This window comes from Staurois parvus, unplaced genomic scaffold, assembly GCF_062004578.1.
Source record: "Staurois parvus isolate SC_StPar_1 unplaced genomic scaffold, SC_StPar_1.0 ptg000154l, whole genome shotgun sequence".
Lineage (NCBI taxonomy): Eukaryota > Metazoa > Chordata > Amphibia > Anura > Ranidae > Staurois > Staurois parvus.
This window is the reverse complement of record NW_028317950.1, coordinates 19,557,417-19,571,914: the sequence shown is the minus strand read 5'-3', so window position 1 is coordinate 19,571,914 and position 14,498 is coordinate 19,557,417.

Sequence of the window (14,498 nt, the reverse complement as noted above, 5' to 3'; positions counted from 1 at the left end):
TGTAAAACCGCTTTATTCCAACAGTAAGAAGTAAAAAAACGTACTCACATGCTTCTAAAACAAAATCAGGCCTTATCACCACTCAGAGGGTGTACTGTATTCAAGACCAGGTGCACCAAGATGGCGCCCGCGCCGGATGTGACGTCAGAACGTTCAATCGTATAGGCTCCTCCCCTTGGCGTGTCTACGCGTTACGTCACTCACACACGTGACTTCATCAGGATAACGCCCATCCCGGGTGGAGCTTTATTTATCTCAATAGCTGGCCAATCAGCGATACAAGTGGGCTGAGCTTCACCGCCATAATAGTGGAGCTCACCTAGTATGTATAATCATCGAGGACATCTAGTGACCAAACGGGCCCGTCCCTCTCAGGTATACAGATACCTATTAGGTCTACTTGGGATAATACCTTGTCTCACATATAATAAGATCATAAGCAGGCAAAAACCTGACATATATAGAACGATAAGGGTAAAAATGATTATAGGGGAGATATTTAGGAGGAACTAAAGACTTAAAAGGTTCCTTTATAAAGCCATTCTATACCATCAGATAGAATATATGGAATGACACCTGCCACTGTCAAAAATATGAAAAAATATATAAAAAATATATAAAAAATGTATTACTAAGGAGAATACATATATAAAAGGTAGGGGTATCTATACCACACTTATAATAATAAAACCTTCAATCTACATAATAATATATATATAATGAAAAACCCGAAGGGTCATATGTATACGGTACACCATCATCATGATAGCTTAATTGGGCAGCATCCTAAGCCCATACCCGCCACATATCTAGGCCATGTTACGTACATAGGCTAATAGTGTCCAAACCTACATCAATAAATCCAAAAGAACATGGATGAAGAATACACTAGTCATCACTTTAGAAATTACTAATGAAGCAGTTTAAGTCAAATTCTACATTCAAACCTCTCGGGTATTGGGACCTCATCAAAAAGATCCATTTCGACTCTGCTTGACTAATGGCTCTAATCTTGTTACTTCCTCTCCAGTGATTGTTAAATTTTTCTATACCCCAGAACTTTAATTTCGTTGGGTCGCTTTTATGATGTATAGCAAAATGTTTGGAAACGCTATGTTTGGTGTGCCCTTTTTTAATATTCTGCACGTGTTCACGGATCCTTTTCCACATAGGTCTCTTGGTTCTGCCAATATATTGAAGCCCACACTCACACTGGAGGCCATATACTACACCTACTGTCTGACAGGATATAAAGTCCTTGATAGTATATGTCACTCCTGTTGTTGTTGCCTGGAATTGTTTTCTTCTTATATTTAAACCCTTTGTCTCCCTACACGCATAGCAGGTCTTACAGGGGTAGAACCCTTTTAGGTCAATAATCGTGGTTCTTAGATTAGTCTGGGGTGGATCAATCACATTCTTTACCAACCGAGTTCTAATATTTGGAGCCTTTCTGTAGATGAATTTTGGTTTAGCAGGTATAACTTTCGTCAGGACTGGATCTGATTGTAAAATGGACCAGTATTTCGAGAAAATCTTCTCGATCCTTTTGTGGTGTATGTTATAATCTAGAACAATAGGTACCAAGTCCTCTAGTTGTTTTGTTTGTTCCTTATCCTTAAGTAATTGGGTTCTGTCCATATGTTCTACTTCCTCCATCTTGCTTACAATAAAGTCCTTGTTATAACCTTTTTGTTCAAACCTGTCCCCTAGTTTCTGAACTTGTGCTTTATAGTCATCCACATTAGTACAGTTCCTTCGCAGGCGGACAAATTGTCCTTTGGGGATATTAAGGAGCCATTGGGGGTAATGGCAACTGTCTAGAGAGATATAGCTTCTTACTGTTGGAATAAAGCGGTTTTACACTATGCAAGCTCTCTTTCCTCATTTGTTATCGTGAGGGAGGGAGACCTATCGCTACCACCAACGATTTGCATAGGAGCTAAGAAGAGGAGAAGCCCAATACTGTCATCCGGGGAACCCATCAGCAGAGGGATCCATCCACGCTCAGGGGTATAGAGCGATTATATACCCAAGGCTCGTTGGTCCTGTGGGGCCTGGGCAGGAAGGTGAGGGGGCACTCCACCTGTCTGAGGATTGGCACTTGTAGTGTCTGCAGATTGACACTCCATCTATGTGAGGAGGGGGGCACTCCACCTGTCTGAGGATTGGCACTTGTAGTGCACACCTGCATGACTTCATTTTTCCACATGGACACTATTCATGTTATTGTGCAATAGTCACTTTTACTGTGTGGTATCACTTATTTATCACCTATTAGCTATATGTGATAAGTTATCTGTATTACATCTAGGGTTGTAAGGATATAGAAGCGCCGCACTGTTTTTCTATTTCTATTCCCTGTTTATTGTGGGTGCTCTGATTGTGGCATCCGTAGTGCTGGCTGCTGTATTTTAGTAGCATATTTGGAGGCGCAGGAGATACCTCGTTTATTATTTCATCTGTCTATTACAATCAATACTCTCCAGCTGCCAACATGGAAATCTTTAGTTTCATAGAAAATAAGTCCATTAATTTGGAGGATATTTTCTCTAAATCGGACCCTACTAAGAAAGGGGATCTTGATACCCAGTTTAGAAAGCTTGGACACCTAATGGAAAAAAAGCTGTCCACCTGGTGGGACATGCTGACATATGAAAAATATCTTAAAGATAGACTCATCCCTAGGAGACTAAGGTGGGATGTCCCCATAGGGGATGGGCTAACAGATGAGGAGTCAATTGAGGAATGGTTTGATTTTTTCCATGAGAAGGGGCTGGAATTTATTACATTCCTGATGAAAAGAAAACAAAAGAAAATGCGGAATATAGAGAAACTTATAGATGACATTAAGACCAGAATAGAACCATTTAAGGAATCACAAGAGATGTTAAATTTAAGCCAGCGATTAAATAAAGATCTAGAAAAATCTGAACAGGAGATTAAACATAGAAAAATCAAGAAATATCAGAGAGATTTGAGCGATTTCAGGAAGGATCAGGTGTTTAAATGGCAAGATAATTTGAATGCCACAGTATCTGCGTCAGTAGATACATCCCCACATAATGAACCCAAATCTGATATTACCACAGGGACTCTACTGAAAGATAATACACGGGATGTGAGACCAGTTAGTAAACCACAAGAACATTTGAAAAATAATGACTATCATACACCGACTAATAAAGGGAAATCAAAGGGTAAAGGACCACCATACAACAGACCTCAGGGGAATGGTTATGGGAACCAATGGAGACCACAACACCCACAATTTAGGCCCCAATATCCGCCAAGAAATAATTTCAACCCGTACCCTAATGATCGCCAATATAGACCACCTAATAGAGATCAAGGATATTACCGTAATGATAGGAATTACTACCAGCCATATGATATGAGAAGCCCACTACCAACATACAATCGCTATGAACCCCTTGGATATGACTACCCGCAGGATAATTTTTTAGAGAGGGGCAGAATAGTGAAAAGCCCAGGGGGGGAAAGAGGAAGGAGCCCAACAAAAAACACAGAGGGTGTAGAGCAGGAGCAAGAGAAAAAAAGAAAAAGAGACCACTAGGGGTTGGGGTTTTCAACCTGAGTGGGGAGACACTGTCTATAGAAGAGTTGGAAGTGCTAGATAAGGGTCTCAAATTTGCCCCACCCAAACCGGCGAATAAGTTTGATATATATGTGGATCTACTCAAATTTACTAGGAAATTAAACATTAAAAAATACTTTCTAGGTTTACCAGGAAACTCAAATAGGGCTAATAAAGAGACCAGCAGTATTGTACATACAGAACTTAGGAACAAGTCATTGTTCAACCCACAACTAAATAAGAATAATCAGATTGAAGTGTTTAAGAAGATGATTCAATCAGATATAGAGACGGTCAAATTACCCCATATTCCCTGTAATGGAAGAATCAAAGCAGGTATTAAGAAACTGTCACAACGAACAGATATAGTAGTAAGACCAGCAGACAAAGGGGGGGGGATTGTAGTTCTGTCAAAAAATCAATATTTGGGAGAACTCAATTCACAATTAAAAGATATTACTACATATAAAATATTGCATAAAGACCCTACTATGAAGTATAGGAAAGAACTTGAAATTCTGATAGATAAAGGAGTACAGAGGAATATCCTCAATAAGAAAGAAGCTAGATACCTCTTACCGGACACATGCAGAATACCCATTATTTACCTAGTTCCCAAAATCCACAAAGACCTCCATAACCCCCCGGGAAGACCCATTGTGAATGGGATCGATTCTATTCTATCAAGGCTAGGGCAATATGTAGATACGTTTCTACAGCCACTAGTCAAAAACACAGTCTCTTACCTCAAAGACACTAAACACTTGATTCAAACCTTAACTACGATCCAAGATACCAGAGAATTATGGTTAGCGAGTGCAGATGTTTCCTCGCTATATACCATCATTGACCATGAGAACGCGATTACATCTACTAGCTGGGGATTGAGAACATACAGCAACCTCCTGAGGAAACAACAGAAATATATTGTTGAGTGTCTGGACTTTTGCCTCACTCACAACTATTTCTGGCACGGACATCAATTCTTCCAACAAATCAAGGGGGTTGCCATGGGTGCCCGTTTTGCACCGAGTGTGGCAAATCTTTTTATGGCCCACTGGGAACAGCACTCCGTCTATTGTAAAATACCGGACGAGCTAGTATTATACAAACGATATATCGATGACGTGATAATCCTATGGCGGGGTGATGAGGACTCTTTACGGGTATTCCTGCAGTCACTTAACACCAATGACAAGAACATTGTTTTCTCTTGGGAAACTAGTAGGGAAGATATACATTTCTTGGACCTTAACATATCAATTAAGAATGACAAACTGCTAACCACTACCTATTTCAAAAATGTAGACAGAAATGGCTATATCTCTCTAGACAGTTGCCATTACCCCCAATGGCTCCTTAATATCCCCAAAGGACAATTTGTCCGCCTGCGAAGGAACTGTACTAATGTGGATGACTATAAAGCACAAGTTCAGAAACTAGGGGACAGGTTTGAACAAAAAGGTTATAACAAGGACTTTATTGTAAGCAAGATGGAGGAAGTAGAACATATGGACAGAACCCAATTACTTAAGGATAAGGAACAAACAAAACAACTAGAGGACTTGGTACCTATTGTTCTAGATTATAACATACACCACAAAAGGATCGAGAAGATTTTCTCGAAATACTGGTCCATTTTACAATCAGATCCAGTCCTGACGAAAGTTATACCTGCTAAACCAAAATTCATCTACAGAAAGGCTCCAAATATTAGAACTCGGTTGGTAAAGAATGTGATTGATCCACCCCAGACTAATCTAAGAACCACGATTATTGACCTAAAAGGGTTCTACCCCTGTAAGACCTGCTATGCGTGTAGGGAGACAAAGGGTTTAAATATAAGAAGAAAACAATTCCAGGCAACAACAACAGGAGTGACATATACTATCAAGGACTTTATATCCTGTCAGACAGTAGGTGTAGTATATGGCCTCCAGTGTGAGTGTGGGCTTCAATATATTGGCAGAACCAAGAGACCTATGTGGAAAAGGATCCGTGAACACGTGCAGAATATTAAAAAAGGGCACACCAAACATAGCGTTTCCAAACATTTTGCTATACATCATAAAAGCGACCCAACGAAATTAAAGTTCTGGGGTATAGAAAAATTTAACAATCACTGGAGAGGAAGTAACAAGATTAGAGCCATTAGTCAAGCAGAGTCGAAATGGATCTTTTTGATGAGGTCCCAATACCCGAGAGGTTTGAATGTAGAATTTGACTTAAACTGCTTCATTAGTAATTTCTAAAGTGATGACTAGTGTATTCTTCATCCATGTTCTTTTGGATTTATTGATGTAGGTTTGGACACTATTAGCCTATGTACGTAACATGGCCTAGATATGTGGCGGGTATGGGCTTAGGATGCTGCCCAATTAAGCTATCATGATGATGGTGTACCGTATACATATGACCCTTCGGGTTTTTCATTATATATATATTATTATGTAGATTGAAGGTTTTATTATTATAAGTGTGGTATAGATACCCCTACCTTTTATATATGTATTCTCCTTAGTAATACATTTTTTATATATTTTTTATATATTTTTTCATATTTTTGACAGTGGCAGGTGTCATTCCATATATTCTATCTGATGGTATAGAATGGCTTTATAAAGGAACCTTTTAAGTCTTTAGTTCCTCCTAAATATCTCCCCTATAATCATTTTTACCCTTATCGTTCTATATATGTCAGGTTTTTGCCTGCTTATGATCTTATTATATGTGAGACAAGGTATTATCCCAAGTAGACCTAATAGGTATCTGTATACCTGAGAGGGACGGGCCCGTTTGGTCACTAGATGTCCTCGATGATTATACATACTAGGTGAGCTCCACTATTATGGCGGTGAAGCTCAGCCCACTTGTATCGCTGATTGGCCAGCTATTGAGATAAATAAAGCTCCACCCGGGATGGGCGTTATCCTGATGAAGTCACGTGTGTGAGTGACGTAACGCGTAGACACGCCAAGGGGAGGAGCCTATACGATTGAACGTTCTGACGTCACATCCGGCGCGGGCGCCATCTTGGTGCACCTGGTCTTGAATACAGTACACCCTCTGAGTGGTGATAAGGCCTGATTTTGTTTTAGAAGCATGTGAGTACGTTTTTTTACTTCTTACTGTTGGAATAAAGCGGTTTTACACTATGCAAGCTCTCTTTCCTCATTTGTTATCGTGAGGGAGGGAGACCTATCGCTACCACCAACGATTTGCATAGGAGCTAAGAAGAGGAGAAGCCCAATACTGTCATCCGGGGAACCCATCAGCAGAGGGATCCATCCACGCTCAGGGGTATAGAGCGATTATATACCCAAGGCTCGTTGGTCCTGTGGGGCCTGGGCAGGAAGGTGAGGGGGCACTCCACCTGTCTGAGGATTGGCACTTGTAGTGTCTGCAGATTGACACTCCATCTATGTGAGGAGGGGGGCACTCCACCTGTCTGAGGATTGGCACTTGTAGTGCACACCTGCATGACTTCATTTTTCCACATGGACACTATTCATGTTATTGTGCAATAGTCACTTTTACTGTGTGGTATCACTTATTTATCACCTATTAGCTATATGTGATAAGTTATCTGTATTACATCTAGGGTTGTAAGGATATAGAAGCGCCGCACTGTTTTTCTATTTCTATTAATGGGATTGTCCACACTTGGCTGTGGAAGGTGCACTCTTAAATGAAATGTAAACCCACACACTATATTGTTTGAGACAAATTTATAGTGTAGGGGTCTCCAAACTTTCTAAAGAAAGGGCCAGTTTACTGTCCTTTAGACTTTAGGAGGGCCGTACTGTGGCCAGTGGGAGTAAAAAAGGTTCTGATGTCAGTGGGAAAAATAATGCCCTGTTGTTGTGTCAGTCAGAGGAATTGTGCCCCATCACTGGTGTCATTGGAAGGCTTTGTGCCCACTTCAGTGGTGTAAGGGGGGGGGGGAATTATGCCCAATTATTGGTATAAGTGGATGAAATAGTGATCCAAGGGCCAGATAAAGGCAAGCAAAGAGCCTCATCTGGCACCAAGGCCGCAGTTTGGAGACCACTGTTATAGTGTATACATAGCCATAATTTTTTTTTTAGTTTTGGATATAATGGGAAAAACCTTGTTGTTTATTTTTCTGTCCATTCTGTTTCTTTTCACTTATAGCACCATAGACACAACAGAAATTGCCGTATATGCTCTACAAAATAAGTAATATCTTTTCTTAAACCCTTACATAAATCCAGTGAAGTGACTGGCTTCAGGCAACACCCAGAGGTAAAACAAATCCCACAGGAATAGAGTTAAAGCTGTCAATCACAGGCTGTGTGCTGGAGATCCCTTCCGTGACACCTTTTTTCTCTTGCTGTCAGGAGAACTTGTGAGAAGTGACTTATACTGATAGTAGAGGAATGAAGCAGCAGACAAAAATAACACTTTGTGCTCTGGATTGAGACAATTGCACACTATAGAAGGATATGCTTTGTCCATATTTCATGTCTGAGGTTTACAACCACTTTAAACTGGCCATACGTGAATCGAAATTCAGCTGGTTCAGCAGTGACCGACTGAATTTCGAACCATGTATGGGCACTGTGGTTGTACAGAAGTCAGTTTACCAATCAGCTTCTGTACAATTACCCTGTCAGATTTTCCCCGCTCGATCAGAGCTGCAGGATATAGACTGCAGCTCTAATTAGTGTTTTCTGATAGTAGGTTTTTTATGTGTGGATCCTTATATGCTATCCTCAGGGGCCCTAAATGACAAACCTGTTACACAATTACGTACATAGATAGCCTGGCTGAAAAAAAGACAAAATCCATCCAGTTCAACCATTAAAAAAAAAAGTTATAATCCTATACCCACAGTTGCTCCAGAAGAAGGCAAAAAACCCCAGCAAAGCACGATCCAATTTGCTCCTACAGGGGAAAAAATACCTTCCTGATCCCCCGAGAGGCAATCGGATATTCCCTGGATCAACTTTACCTATAAATGTTAGTATCTAGTTATATTCTGTGTATCCAAGAAAGAATCCAGGTCTTTTATAGAGCAATCCACTGAGCTGGCCAGAACCAACTCTTGAGGGAGTCTATTCCGCATTTTCCCAGCTCTTACTGTGAAGAAACCTTTCCATGTTTTGAGATTAAATTTCTTTTCCTCCAGTCCTCTGTGATGGCCTCAGGGTGAATAGCTCTACACCGAGTTCACTATAATAACCACTGATATATTTGTACATGTTGATTATATCCACCCTTAATCTCCTCTAAACCTCCTCCTCTACCTGGTAACTAAAAACACGTTGTTACAGGGCTATCACATAACAAAGCCCCCAGTATTGGCTATTCTAAGCCAACTGGCCTAAGTTCAAAGGCTCTTGCAGTGCATTAATAGTACAATGAATTTGAACAGCGAAGTTTCTCATTAAGCCAGCCATACTTGGATCGAAATTCGGCCAGTTCAGCAGGAACCAGACAAATTTTGATCCATGTATGGGCAGGCTGATTGTATCCATTATCAACTTGGGTACAACCAGCCTGTCAGATTTTTCTAAATGAGGTTACTGCCAGCGGCTATAGCCGCTAACAGTAATCAATGTGTTCTGCTAGCCAGGAAGGCACCCCTCTCCCACCCGCCAGCAGAACAAAATAACGCCTCAGGAGGGATTCCCTCATCAACATTGAATGTGTTGATGGGGGAATCAGGGAAGAAAAGAAAATCAAATAATTCATGGGCTGCCTTACTTCAACATGTCTATGAACCTCAGTCAGGTTGGGTTCACCTTGAACCCATGTAGGTGTCACGATCCGCCTGGCGGCGTCTCTATCGTTCCACAGTACGGAGATCCTCAGAGCGCGGGGTCTAAGTCCCAATCTGCTTATTCACCAGGGCCCCTGATGGTGGGGATGGACTTGGAGCAGACTGAGACCAGGTCACGACACCTGAGTACGTCCGACAATGGTAGAGAGCACCGTCAGAGGAGTGCGGGGTAAGGAGTCTGATGTGAAGAGGCTGGCAGACCTGGTAAGCAGGAACGATCCCTGCGGGATCGTCTGGGTGGCTGGAAGCGTAGTCGGGCAGGCCAGGTCAGCAACGTACGGGCAGCGAGGTACCGGAGGAGAAGGCAGAGAATGGTCTGGGTCACTAGCCGGGTTCAGTAACTAGCGGACAGCGCAGTACAGAGGGTCAGGCAGAAGGATGGTCAGGCAAGCCAGGGGTTAAGCAGGATACAATCAGCAGGGTCAGGTACAATGCAGAGGTCGGCAATGGAGTAACACAGGATCAGGTATCAGGAACAGAGCACAAAAGACCAAACGGCAATTTGACATACCTCTAGTTCCGTTTAAATAGCCCGCCCTGCGCTGTCATTGGTGCCAGGCACGCGTCTGCGAGTGCGCATGCGCGGCCATCGCCCAGGTCCCGCTGCTCGCTGGTTAGGACGCATCGGTGTCCTGCGCATGCGCCGCCCGGCGCATCGCGGCAGGGACACCGATCCCTGACAGTAGGACCTGAACTCAAACCTCATTCTTAGTGACAATTGCCTTTCTTCAACAGGTCTATGAACCTCGGTCAGGTTGGGTTCACCTTGAACTCATGTAGGACCTGAACTCAAACCTCATTCCTAGTGACAATTGCCTTACTTCAACAGGTCTGTGAACCTCGGTCAGGTTGGGTTCACCTTGAACCCATGTAGGACCTGAACTCAAACCTCATTCCTAGTGACAATTGCCTTACTTCAACAGGTCTATGAACCTCGGTCAGGTTGGGTTCACCTTGAACCCATGTAGGACCTGAACTCAAACCTCATTCCTAGTGACAATTGCCTTACTTCAACAGGTCTGTGAACCTCGGTCATGTTGGGTTCACCTTGAACCCATGTAGGACCTGAACTCAAACCTCATTCCTAGTGACAATTGCCTTGCTTCAACAGGTCTATGAACCTTGTTCAGCTTGGGTTCACCTTGAACCCATGTAGGACCTGAACTCAAACCTTATTCCTAGTGACAATTGCCTTACTTCAACAGGTCTATGAACCTCGGTCAGGTTGGGTTCACCTTGAACCCATGTAGGACCTGAACTCAAACCTCATTCCTAGTGACAATTGCCTTACTTCAACAGGTCTATGAACCTCGGTCAGGTTGGGTTCACCTTAAACCCATGTAGGACTTGAACTCAAACCTCATTCCTAGTGACAATTGCCAGGGTGGACAAATAAACAATAGTAGTCTGTAATACAGTTTTTCTTTTTAAAAACTCCTAAAATCATGTAGGCAATTCAAAGTGAGTGTATAATAAAAAATAACTACTGGTATATAATGTATTAGTAAGGAAATGTATGATGAATTTCTACACAGCTTCTTTCTTGTAATAAGGACAGTTTATTTTTATTATTAGTCCCCCACTCCTCTATTAAAAAAAAATATATCCAAGTTCGACTTATCCTCTCTATACTGCAGCACTGTCCCTGGGTTCTTCCTTAGTCCATCATCGGCAGTTCTCTTCAGACAGAATAACGGTCATGGCATTCTGTTCAATTCCTGTGAACCCAGCCTGTAATTTAACCCCCAAGGGACATAGAAATGAGGGTACTGTTTAATAGGACAAGAGCAAACACCTAAGAACATCTTTAAATTAAGCATGAGAACTGTACGTTTATTTGAAACCTATTGCAAGAAACCATTTAAAATAATGAAAGACAAGTTGACTTGACTGGTCATTCTGTGTGTGAAGCTAGTATTAGGAGTAACACCATAAGTTGAAAAGTGTTCTTCACCCATGCAGAGTGGGCTGCTAGAGTAAGCAAACAAAGACAGTGCAAGAGGGTTTCATACAGCAAGTTCAGAAAATAAAGCAAAAGAAAAACAACCTGCTCATCCCAGCCATTAACTAATGTCAGGTCAGGTTGGCTAACAGGGTGCCCTCTTATGGGTTCCCCAACACAAACAAGCAACATTTGTACTTTTTTAGTGTTCTATCTGCACTCAGTCTTTTCACCCTGCAGCAGGCTCCTATAGCAGAGACAGAAAACACGAGTCTTGAACATGAGTCAGCTTGCATATATAAAGATATATGGACAACCTAGACTAACAATGATGTTTATTTACTAGGAAAGATGTGGACCTGGGAATGGAGGTTTTATCCCACCACATTGGCTTGACTGTGAACACTCAAAAAACAATTTATTCTTAAAGTGGTATTAAACCCAAAATGTAATATAATGCAGCTTCCCAATTATCAGATTTGCTGGTTGCATTATTTTTTTTTTCCCCTCTGTTTTCACCTTGTGATCTGGCTAGTAACACACCTCCTCTCTTTGGGTATCTGAATGAAGGAGCAACAGAGACATTGGACAGCAGCATTGCCAGTTTGGGTGGAGATGAGTGTTACTAGCAAATTTAAATACATTAACAAATTGAAGCCAAACTCCAGCTAAAATGTTATAAGCAGTTAAAGCAACCGTTTTGTTCCTTTTTTTGATAAAGGTTTTCATATATGAAAAGAGCTGACCATTGTAAGTACCCCTGTCAGTGTTAAATGGTTTTTATCAACTCTCTAAATGCTGCAGGACAGCTTGGTCTGTTGAAAAGCAACTGGCTGGATCACAGGTGAAAGTAAAGAAAGCCTAAAAAAGAAAGCTGATGTCATCATCACATCTAAGAATTTGTATGCTGCAATATAATAACTATTTTCTTTTGAGTTCAATACTGCTTTAAGAAGTAAATGACCTTTAAAATAAGCTCCCCATGACCTCTGTAGCTGCAGGTACTGGGACGTCATCCTTAAAGTTTACTGATTATTAAAAGTAAATCCTAACCCTCTTGTATTGAATTGTATTGTAACTGTATTGTCACCCTTTATAATATAAAGTGCTGTGCAAACTGTTGGTGCTATATAAATACTGTATAATAATAATATTAATAAATACCACAAAGCTATACAGCCCAAATCCCGGAAGGGGGTTACTTACATTTAAAGTGCTGCTGTGGTCTCCTCTGGTGTTCACAACTTTTCTGATGAAATTATTTTCAACGCTGACCACACCTGTGCACTTTATTTGAATGGGACCCTAAAAAAGGATCTCCAGGCTTGATATACAGTCCCTTTTAATGAATGGGTGGTGGGCACAGGCAGCTCTAAACAGAGTTTTCAGGATAGACTGGATACAGTGCTACAAAGAAATGTAAGCAGTTGGGGTGGTAGTGGTGAGGGAGTAAGTGCAATTTAGCTTAGAAAAGTCAGGGCTGGTAGGTTAGTAGTTTACTCAAAAGCAGACCTGATTTTTTTTAAATAAATAAATAAATTGACACCAAAACCAATATTGCTTCTCTTTAAGCAGAAGTTACCTTCAGTGAAATGTATATGCAGACTGAAATGTATACTCAAATCTTGACCTATTTCAGCTAGTTATATCACAGAATATGCTGACCATTTTCAAATGTTGTGTTCGCTGAAATAAACATCTGATTATGATTTATTTTTATCATATGCTTAGTTTATTTGTCCAAATTTTTAATAGGTTTACTTAGACCTTTCTATATGAATTAACCCTATTATTAATTAATAATATAACAGCTATAGACAATTTATAGAGGAAGTATATTGCATGACATAATACATCCCTGAATCATCCTCTTTCTGTCTTTTCAAGGTATAATATTACATATATACAGCAATATGACTACAATTTGAAGACTGAACTATGGAAAAAAGTAGAATCCCTAATGCAATTCAAAAAGGCTTTTCACATCTTATCAATAAATATTTAAACAAGTCTGAACTTGATAAACCTAACACAAGGCTATGTATATCGAACAAATAATTGCATATTTGTCTTCCTAGATTAAAGTGATACCAAGAGAATGTGTCTTTCCATCTGACTACATAGCACTTGCCCTGGTTCTCTTCCTAGTGTGCATTTGTGCCACAGGCCTCATTTATTCCTGGCATCCAGCAAGGTTTGGGCCAGCCATAGGAATGATTGGGCTGTGGCCTGGGTGTGCAATAGCCAGAGGACCTGGCCAGGATGTTGAAAATGTGGGTTGTGAGTGTCCAGGTAGGGTTGCACAGCAAAGAATTCAGAAGCAGTGATGATTGTTGATCTATAACTATACTATACCAGATTTATTCAGGCGGTTTTATTTAAGGACAACTTCACTAACAATGTGCAAGTGATTGGGAAACCAACAAAATTGCTCTCCAGTCTCTTTTAAACATTGATCTGAAGTTGACCAATCCCTTATGGTAATGTCTGCAGCTTTAAGGCCCCATTCAGACCTGGAAGTTTTGTAGATGAAAGTCTGATGTTCCAAGACACTCAACAATCCAAATCCCATTCACTTCAATGGCCCCAGTACACATATCAGTATTTTGTTCCCTGTAGAAAAGCCTGTCACTCAGAAAAGTACTTGAACTTCTTTTAGGAAGATTGGAGTGTTTTTGGCCCCATAGGCTTCAATGGGAATGCTTGAAAAATCATGATATGAACAATTTACAAGCATTTTCAGGTTAAACTGCAACTCTCCACCCTAGTGCTGCCTATTGGCTAAAACAAAAACACCTGAAACTTGAATACACATGAACAACACCTGTAATACACTTCTAAAATGCTTTCAAAACTCTCAAATAAATAAACCTGAAAAGTGTGTGAATTCCAGATAAATGTTTATATGAAAATAGCTCAAGAATTTACAACACTTTGTTTTAAATGACAGAAAAAGTACTCTGAAAAAGAAAAAAACATTTGTTTTCCCTCTCTGAATTGGTGGTTGTTTTGATTCCATATTGTATGCTGAGAACGCTCCAGATGTTGGAAGAAACATGACCTTCCTTGGTTGATTGTAATCAAATGGAAATACCAATAGGTTCACAAAGTCATATAGGACGTATAAACTTTGGAATTCTAGTTGTGTGGAC